Source organism: Opisthocomus hoazin, chromosome 3 (assembly GCF_030867145.1).
Source record: "Opisthocomus hoazin isolate bOpiHoa1 chromosome 3, bOpiHoa1.hap1, whole genome shotgun sequence".
NCBI classification, from domain to species: Eukaryota; Metazoa; Chordata; class Aves; order Opisthocomiformes; family Opisthocomidae; genus Opisthocomus; species Opisthocomus hoazin.
This window is the reverse complement of record NC_134416.1, coordinates 109,116,449-109,127,092: the sequence shown is the minus strand read 5'-3', so window position 1 is coordinate 109,127,092 and position 10,644 is coordinate 109,116,449.

Below are 10,644 nucleotides of genomic sequence, written 5' to 3'. Positions count from 1 at the left end.
CCGCCCCGCAGCATCGCGTATGGGGAGGGGAGCTGGGAAGGTTTGGGGTGGGGGCCCTGTGCCCCTCCTTCCCAGCGGGGACCTCAAGGCCGACTTCACGCCCAGGGAGCGGGGCGCTGGGAGAGCTGGCGGGGGGCTGCAGCGGTCGGGGGGGTCCCCAACGTGTGGGAGATGGGTGCCTGGCAGCACCCAGGGGCTGCAGGGTTCAGATGCACGTGCTGAAGGTGGAGCGGGTGACAGCATGGTGACTGGGATGGACACGTCCTCCCCGATGGGCCTCTGCGTGAAGGCCTCCGGCTCCGGGCTTTCTGCTCCAGAGAGGCCCATCGGGGAGGCGGGTGGCGGTGGGCGACTTCCCAGGGTCATGCCACGGCCGCGGGGCGGGAGAGACCTTGCTTCTGTAATTTGGGGAGGTCAGAGGTCGCTGGCACGCACACTGCGTATTATCAGATCTAAGCTGGTTTTCCCCAGCGTGACACCTGTGGCTTGGGAGGCCAGGGATTCACACGGTCACAACCCGGGTGCCGTTCAGCTGCTCAGAAAAACCCGCAGAGCCCAGAGACAAGACCACCGTTACGGGCATCAGCCAGAGAGGGGTGCCTGGAGAACATCGCCAGCGGGGCAGCTCGGGACAGCACAGATAAACATGGCGGGAGGGGCACAGCGGCGAAAGATACTTCATAGCTTTCTGTAAAGTGCATAACTACAGAACTAAATCACATTCTTTCCAATAGATAACACACCACAGAATCACAGACTCACAGCATGGTGAGGGTTGGCAGGGACCTCTGTGGGTCATCCAGTCCAACCCCCTGCCGAAGCAGGGTCACCCAGAGCAGGCTGCACAGCACCGCGTCCAGGCGAGGTTTGGGTATCTCCAGAGAAGGAGACTCCACAACCTCCCTGAGCAGCCTGGGCCAGGGCTCCGTCACCCTCAGAGGGAAGAAGTTCTTCCTCGTGTTCAGCTGGAGCTTCCTCTGCTTCAGTTTGTGCCCATTGCCCCTTGTCCTGTCGCTGGGCACCACTGGAAAGAGCTTGGCCCCATCCTCCTGACACCCACCCTGCAGATATTTGTAAGTATATATTAGGTCCCCTCTCAGCCTTCTCTTCTCCAGGCTGAACAAGCCCAGCTCCCTCAGCCTCTCCTCGTAGCAGAGACGCTCCAGTCCCCTCCTCATCCTCGTAGCCCTCCGCTGGACTCTCTCCAGTAGCTCCTCATCTCACTGCCTAAATCATTCAGGTGCCACATGTCGCTAGTAAATTAACTCCAAACCAAGAAACGTGGTGATGCCCCAATCTCCCTATTCAAATAGATAATTGTATATTTTCTCAACTTCCACACAACACAAACCGGTTTTTGTTCACTTTGAAGCACAGTCATGTGTAAAGAACGCAAACAAGTCAGCCCCAGCTCTCCAAACACAAAGGCACGTGCCTGTTTACTGCAGCCTCGCTCTGCAGCACCTGCAGACATCTCTTTAGAGAAATCTGCACTTTTCAAAGCAGAACGGGCAATAACCGAGATGTCAGAGCGGATCTTGAGGCACTCACCACCGACTCGTACCAAACTGACTCTGTCGAGAAGAGCGCTGGGCCTGTAGGTGGGATACAAAACCTGTCCAAGCAAGCAACCTGACGGCACACGCTCTCCGAGGAGAGCTGCGTACCCCTGCCAGGGGGGAAAGCACGTGGCAGAGGCCCACCCGCTTCACCTCGGATCACCACAAAAAGGGTTTTCACATCGCTGTCGGGGAGGACCTCTCCCGAGTACTCCGTGTTAGCTGGTCAGAGCGTTCAGTGTGGCTTCACGGGAGAGGAATCGCTGTGACCCTTTTGTGCTGTGGGAAGATCTCCACACAGCTCCTTTTGTACGGGGGAGGCTGTTGTAATCCCTCCTCTTGTTCCAGTACACGGTGGTCTTCCCATTTTTTCTATGTAAAAACAAAACAAGAAAATAAAATGCCTGCTTTCTGCCAGTTGCTGTGGTAACCCAAAATAACCAGATATCCTAAGGAAGCGAAACTTCTAGGAAGAGAACTGCGAGAGTAAGCCCCCTTTTTCTAAAGATGTCAGCTTTGCGTTTCTTCTATTTAAGCAAGGAAAGCACTTGACTTCTGCTCATTCCGACGGGTATTTTCTGCCTTTGCAATAGAATGAATTTTGCCTTGTTGGCCTGCCCACAAGCTGCGTGTCCCTCGGTAGACCTCCGGGGTTCTCAGCGTCTCGTCAGAGCTCTGGCTTCAGCTGGACTCCGCAAGGTCTTGGCTGGAGGCCCTCAGCTTCTGCTGGGCTAAGGGTGGCGTGCAGCGTCCTGCAGGCTCGAGCATTCAATGTATGGTTCTGTTTTTCAGTCTGGCTGGTGCCGTGCTTCCAACTTAATTAAAGTATTCAAATCACTCAAAACCCCATGTGCCTGTCACTGCCTGCTCATGGAAAAATGAGCCTATGCCGAAAATTCTACATCTCAGGGGCTGGAAGTTGACAGATGGATGCCAGATCCTGAAGTTTAGGAGTATGAAAGGTAGGAGCACTCCTATGCCTAACGCTGCACGTGCAGGATCAGTTCTTTATTCCCTCATGAGTATGATCTTGTTCCAGAAAAAGGAATCTTAATGCAGTAAATACAGAAGTGCAACATCCCCTTTTTGGAGTGAAAAGTAAAACTGTGGCACAGCTTTAACGCCTGCCCCCGAGCACTTCTGGTGTGGCCGCGCGTTGCCTGCGGGCTAGTTGGTGGTCCACCGCAATTTCATCTCATTCTCATCTCAGGCAGCAGGACACGTCTACATCTGTCCTCTCGCCTCCCAGGTCCGCTCCTGAGCATCCCCCTTCCAGCGGTGTAATGCCAGACAGCCGTCGAATCTGGGCACAGCTGCTGTTCACGAAAGTCTGGTTAGTAACAACCACCTGTTGTTACTGTGTGGCTCCACAGAAGTTTTGCCGGAAAATGCTCAGGCACAGAAAATAGATGTTTGCATTAGACTAGTGGTGTGCCAGGAGGGCGGCAGGACTCGCACGATTATCTGCAGCGTGGAATGTAAAATGGATGTGCAGGAAGGACAGACAGTCCCAAAGGACGTAGTCATCTTCCAGATGAAAGTATCTTTTACAATCAGCACCTTTTATTGTTGCTTTACAAATCGTATCTGTCATGCACTTTTAGAAGTACACAGAGGGCGGGCACTTGCATTTCACGAGTTTTTCACGGGTATTCAGCATGGGCAGAGGCACTGCGCAGCAGCTGCACTTCTGCAGCAAATGGGAAATGTGTCTTCGCCTTGCTTGAAAGAAAGGCTTTTATCAAAACACGTTTTATTCCTTCTTGCGTGACATGTAGGGTTACTAATTTCCATATTAAAGTTTGGAGACAAAAGCAATTAGTGGCAATTTCACCTTAGAGACTAAAGATGCTGACTATGTGTTTTATCCCCTTGCATTTTTGTGATCTTACTGTCTCACTGGAATCATAAAATATTACAGGAATGCATGCATTTTCTTGGCCACTTACTAGTTTGATTTCTACCTAACAATTTTCTAGCCTTGCATTCTGCTTTCACAAACTGGTAAACAATTTCATTCATTTAAAATACATTCAAACTACTTCAGTTTAGATCATTCACCTCTTTAATGTGGAAATAGATTATTGAAAAAGCAGCAGCCACTAGCAGCCAACATGCATCTCCACCTGAAACAGAGGAGAGAGGTGTTGCAGAGTCTCTCTGGGGCAGGAACACCTGCAGGTGATGATTCTCATGGCAGAGCCAAGTGGGAGCCCAAGGACAGAGGCAGGCTGTGATCTGGAGGCAGCCGGGCTTTGGCAGCGCTATCAAAGGGCTGCGTTTTCTGCACCGCAGTGACTACTCCTGCCCAGTGATCCAGGTTAAAGCCCCAGGATTGAGGTATGGAGCAGGAAGAACCAGCCAAGGGCAGAGAAGGGAGGTATTTCCCTCAGCTGATACTGCCACCAAAACTCAGGTGCTGGAAAATGCTGACCTGAGGAAGGAGTCTGAATAGCTTTGGTGCGTCACCCCGGAAAGAGTCTGAGAGGGGCAGCAGGGGGACAGTGCCTCCGCTGGGGTAAGAGGCTCTCTGGCTGTTCAAGTCTTCCTTTGCTCAAGGCAGCTGACTTTCTACATTCTTGTAAACAAGCAAAAATTGCATCCAAGGTGCCTGGCTCCACTAATAACTGCTCCTTCTAACTATTCAAGACCCAAAGACTTCATCGATCCACATAAGTCAAAAAGAAGTCACAGCTCCCAAGTCTGGATTTGGCAAAGACTTTTTGCCTGGTGACTTTTAAAAATCATTCCTGCTGCGAAAACATGGATGGCCTGGACTCTACAGTGAAGGACAGAGTCACATTTCCAGCCTCAGCTAGCAGATTTGTAAACACGGGAGACCAAAGCCTTTGCAAAGACACTCGGTTAGGTCATTCTGCTCTGTTGCCAGCGTGGTGTTGGAATAAATAAAATGCTCACCTATTGCCCAACAGTACCAAAAATAATTTGGAGAGTGTTACAGGTTTGCATGGCGAGGTTTTGGTAGTGGGGGGCTATAGCGGTGGCTTCTGTGAGAAGCTTCCCCCCTGTCCGACACACAGTGCTAGTCAGCTCTGACACGGACCCTCTGCTGGCCAAGGCCAAGGCAATCAGCAACGGTGGTAGTGCCTCTGAAGGCCTTTTCTCCCCAAGTTCAGTCTGGTTTGTCCGTGACTGTAATTGACAGGTGAGTGATCTCGCCCTGTCCTTGTCTCGACCCTCGAGCCTTTCATCATAGTTCCCCTCCCCTGTCCAGCTGAGGAGGGCGAGTGATGGAGCGGTTTTGGTGGGCACCTGGCATTTATCCAGGCCAAACTAAAGCAGAGGGCAAGAGGGACTGAAGCTTTATCCGCTCGCACAAACAGTGAAAAGAAGATAATGAGCTTTAAAAAGCAGCCCACACCTCTGCAATACCTGCCAACAATGTGGAGCAGGCATTCTTTTTCTGTTGTGCTGCGATGTGCGCCTTTCTGTTAAAAGGGTGGGTTTTTTTAATGTGCAATCCAAAGGCAAAGCAGCTCCTCCTGTTTTAGCCTTTAGTTCTTACGAGGAGATCGCGCCTTCTGATCACCTCTGGCGAGAGGGAACCCTTGATGAAATGAGCTACTGACTGAAGCGTCCTTTCCTGCTCCCGGGGGTGGTTTGACTGCCGAAGGTTTGCATGCGCAGCCTGAGCACCGCTGGGACTGTGCATTCGCACTTGGTTCTCCTCCTCTCTCCCCCAGGCTGATTCTGTGAAGTACTGAGCCCTCCTGGAGCCAATGGGAGTTAAAAAAGTGCTCAACATCCTTCCAGCTTTGGGTACCTCATAATGTAGCCATTAATGTATGCACAACCTATTTTTAGAGTCTGTAACATGTTTTCTGGGTAAAAAACTGCTTGAAAGACCCCTTCCTCTTTCCGAGAGCTGACATTGAATTTGATTTAATAGAAAAGCCTGAAATTCTTTCCATTAAAAAGTGTATTATAAATGCTCAAGTAGCTGTAACTGCAGTTGAAAGCTAGGTATATTCCTGCCAAAGGGTAAACTAGCTTCAACTAATAGGAGACGATTTCTAGTGGAACTATTTACCCTTTATGAGCCTTTTTCCTGGAGATGACATAGAAAGTATATCTTCACTATGTTTCCAGCAGAGGAAAATAAATTAAATATACCTGCAGGTTACTAAAAAAAAACCAGTGGTATAAAAATATGCAAGACAAAATTTATCTGCGTTTTCAGACTCCTAGCCTAGTGCAATCAGCCAGTTGGGCAATAAGAGGTCCACAGTACTGGCCTCCAATATGGTTTGTAATGATCCTCTGTATGGCCTAACATTGCAAATTTGCATTGCACATCAAAACAGAAAGCCTGAAACCATTCAGAAAGACCAACATTATTATTCTGAGTCTGCAGAAGGGGAGACAGAGCCACAGAGCAGAGAAAGCAGCTTGCCTAGGACTGCAGAAAGAGCTTGTCGTAAAGGTTGAAATATTTGAAGCACTTGGCACATGGATTGGTATACAACCCTTAGAGAACATACTGTTTTGCAGGGGAAAACAAAATCACATTGCATATGTCCACTAGATCCATAAATGCACAACAGAGCCATTAGCTCATGCTAAGAAATCTTACATTTCTTTTTTTTAAAGCATGAAGCTGCTCTGATGTTCTTCTATATCTTTTTTTCTCATTATTGTGAAGAAAAATCACTCAGTTTAAAAATGGTAGGCAGAGGATAATAACTTCAAGTTGGGCTTTTTTTTTTTTGCTATTGTTAGTAATTGGAACAAATTCTTCCTTTGCTCTTGCTACACTACCCCAGGATAAGCAACTGGCCTTGTTTTAGACACAGAAAACTCTGGCTGTATCCTAACCAGTGGTAACTCTCCCTTAAAACGTACGGGCAGCCCAGCTGGCCTGCAGCAGACTACTCCTGCTCTTAAAATCAAGGGCACGCTAAGTGCTTAGCTCTGTGAATATGGAGCCCTTCAGCATCTGCTCAAGGCAAGAAGTTCTCAATGAAAGAAATACACAAGGAAGGCACAGCAACAGGAATGCTGAGTATGAAAGACATGCAGGATTGGACCCCGAGCCTGACGAACAAGTATGAATTGGATTCATTCACACAGCAGCATCTGTAAGACACCGCTCATCAGTGTCTGCTGCTTCAAATACTTCAAGTCAAAACAAGCGTGAGTGATTTGGTGTGTCTACACGGCATAATTAGAGACATAAACAATGACTGCCATTGCAAAAACTAGAGCAATATGCTAAGTAATTACCTGAGTTATTTCAGTCTGGCTATATTCTGCGTCATTAGTATAATTATGGGAATTAAATTCAAGCCCATCGTACCTTTGGTAGTTCAGTTTGTGCACAACAACCTCATCCTCAGTTTTTATGATGTTCCCTTGATCACCAGGGTGGCCCATGCTCTCCCCCATTTTTCGTTATCTGAGCCACAAAGGAAAGGCCCATTAATGAAAACAAGGTTAATTATGCTTTCATCAGAATGGCTTCAGAAGGGATTCCTTCTGAGAAACAGCGGAGTGGGGAGCCCATTCGTTCTGTTCCCTTCCTCCTTAAAAAATAACGTGAAACCACACAATGAATGTCTCTATTTACATTTCAGAGTTCTTTTCATGCCTAATATGCCTATGTGAATGCATCAAACATGAGTGAAGCGTGAATAATATGTGACTATTTTTCCTTTTTTTTCCTATATTGCTCAGCACTGTTTTTCTAACTCTTCCGAAGAACAAGAAGGAAACCATTTCCCTGCCCCCTTCCTCTTTGTTTCTTTTTCTTCTTATTCAGGACAGGGCTCGTAGTGAGTCTGTTAGGACTATTGTGCCATATTCATCAGATCTACTTGGTGCAGCTCATGTGTGAATCGAGGCTCTTTTCTCTATGAGAAAAGATATTTCCCTTTATAGTGTTCTAAGTCAATTACTGTGTTGGCCTTATGTATTTTTTCCCTTCCAGCCAGACACAGGATACATATTTTCCCTAAAGCCCTTCTTACTGTCATGTTATAAAGACCAGACTACCTCAAACATACATATGGTTTGGTTTGTCTATACGTAATACACACAGAAAAAGGCTGTGAAAGGTAACATAGCACCTTCTTCTTATAAATAAAGGACAAGATCTGATGGACAACTTTTACCACTCTCAGTATAAGGAGGTTAACAACCTACAAAATATATGTGTTTGCATAGGATAGTGACGGTTTTTCCCTTTAAATAAACAAGGTCAGTTACTTCAACCAAGGACTGACTCTCAACTGAACACGCTGTGAAGCCTCAGAGGAAGATGAAGAATGAAGCAAAAGACATACAGTGGTTTTAGTACAGATTGCTGGAAAAATAACCTCTACCCATGTTAAAAACCTGTAGGCTTGATTGCACAGATGCTCCAAGCACAAAAATCCATCAGGTTTCAGCATTAATGATATTTTGTTTGTTTTATTTGGGAGAAGATGGGATGCAAAGCCAGTGGGAGTTGTCTGTCATCCTATGCAATGCAGGTATAAAGCTCATTGTATTCCAGTGCTAATCCCACTGAACACCTGCTTAAGTTTCAAGTGCAGTCAGTCCCAAATTAGACCAGCTAAAAAATCTACAGAAGCCTCCTGGTTTCAGCTCCCAATGTTGTCACGTCCCATGGGACAGAGCCAACAAACACTGCAACATAGTGCACGACCCAAGACATCTTGTGGGACAGGCAAGGTCTTTACGGTCAGTGTCAAAAGTACAAGTCCTCAATTTCTGCTGCAAGCAGAGGTTACACAGCAGAAATTGCTGGAATATCCTACTGCAAGATTACTGTAAATGCTTCCCCAGCACAGTTTTACCCCTAGTCATCATTATATGAGCCCAATGCAGTCCTTAGTCTGAGACAATCTCTTCTGTTACTTCAGTGAAACTAATACAAATAGAAATTAATTGTATTAGAAGTTGGCAGTTGTGCATACAATCATTAACCCCAGAAAACAACTGGAAATTAATAGAGCTCAAGAACCCCTCACCTAGAAGGACTAGGTTGCAATAGGAATAGTTAAAAAGAATTTGACTTAAAAATATTAAAGATGCAATGCAATGAGTAAGCAAAGAATGATGCAATACAGACTTCTTATGGAAAGCGCATATTGTCTAAGCAGAACCAAAAATTAACAAAAAAAAAAGGAAATCATAAATATATAAAGATAAATATGTTTCTGAAGAACTCCAGAAGGGAATATACCAATGAGGGCTGAAAACCTTACTTAACTTCAATTCAGGCACTAACCATCAAAGAGATTTTCACAGCCTCTGCAGATGTGAACCTCGGCATGATCAGGGGTTCATTGCTGCAGGAACACTGTCTTGGTGCCAGACTCTTCTTTTACGCCAGATCCTAACAGTGTCATCACTAACATTAGATGATTTAATTATATAAGGCAAAGAGACAGGATAAGACAAACTTATCTCAATCTAAGTATGGTAAAAATTGCAGCTACTGGCTAGTTTGTTGATCAAGCTGCTTCTTTTCAGTTGTTGCCTGCAAAACACTAATTCTTGTTCTTCCTCTCCTACCACTTAGGTTTCTCAGCTGTGTTATTTCCACTACCCTAACTCAAGCTGAGGTAACAAAAAAAGCCTAGAATGGTTACTTGCAGCTCCTAAACTAGTACTCATCTTTTTTCTCCTCCAGCCTTTAGTGAATATCCTCTATGTTATCTCATGGTAACTACTGCACTTAGGACTACTAAAGAAGTTAAGATTAAATGAGAGGCAGATACCATTAGCTAGATGTTTCTTATCCAAACAAGACATGTACATTCCACTATGATGTGCAATTTTCTGTGAATTGTATTTACTTTTGGAAATATGTTTGACAGTTTATATTCCTAGTGCATGCTCTATCAAAAAAAAAAAAAAAGGTAATGGTTTTGTGAGGATCTGTTTTCTTTGCATTTCAGTTGCTTTCTCATAGCATTTGTGATCAAAAAAACCTATAATGCTGCTTGTACAGTGAAACTTCTGAACAAAGAGATCTGGAATTAAAAGCACTGTTAATATTATAAGGATACTGTTTGCTCACAGGGTCCCAAATGCAAAGCAAAATTTGTTAGTTACTGCAAGAAATTTCTAATAATTCAGCTTACAGGAATGGATGGGAAAAGAGGGTGAACAGTCTTTGTGAGGACTAAAAGCAACAGGCGACACCTTCTCCCTCAGCCCTAAAGACATTCCTCATAAGGACAGGAAGTTTTTCTGCCTGAACATTTTGGAGTGATGTAACTACACAAAACTAGCTTCACCGGTGCAAATCGCTAGGGAGCTCTGATCACTCCTATGCACAACCATGTGCCAGCACAATCAAACACGGATGCCAATTAAGCCCATGCAGAATTAAGCACAGAATCAGAGCTTTATAGCTAACTGCTTCAATGGGACCAGAATTTCAGTTTTGTTTTCCTTCCTAAAAGGATTCACCAAGAAGGATCTAGAGAAGACAGAGGCATCTGCAGAGATGAAAAAGAGATGAGAGACCTTGGGAAGACCTTCTGGGAATAAGAAAACTGACAGTCTAAAGCTTCAAAAGCACAGCAGCTTTCTTGTCCTTTTAGCTGCAGAGAAAAATCAATGCTAGGGACTTGTATCCTCCTATGCTGAAAGGAAACAAGAAACACAAAGGCAAAAGAGGATAAATCTCAGCCATCTGCTTGGAGGGAGCTGCCAGTCACACGGTTGCCAATAGGTGATGGACGGACACAAGCCCATCCTTCTGGCAGGTGGGGCAGGGCAAGCTTTTGTTCCTGCCTTGCCTTGACTTACAAACGTCACCTTCTTTCGAGCAAGAAGTTGAGCAACTTCTCTCTTTCGAGTGCCTTGATTCCACCACACGCCAGAAAAAACCCTGTCTCCAAAGCAGTTCAGAACGTAACTATTTGACATTTAGCCAGCCCCCTGCGTGGCAGCTGAGTAAAACAAGGGAAACCCTTTCGACTTCCTCTTCTCCACAGTTTTCATTTTGAAAAAGAGGGGTGGGAGGTGGGGGAGAGATTCAACTGCCTCCTAATTGTTCCCCGCTTCCTGTCAAAAAGATCTGGACCTAAATCCCAGGAAACTTCTCACT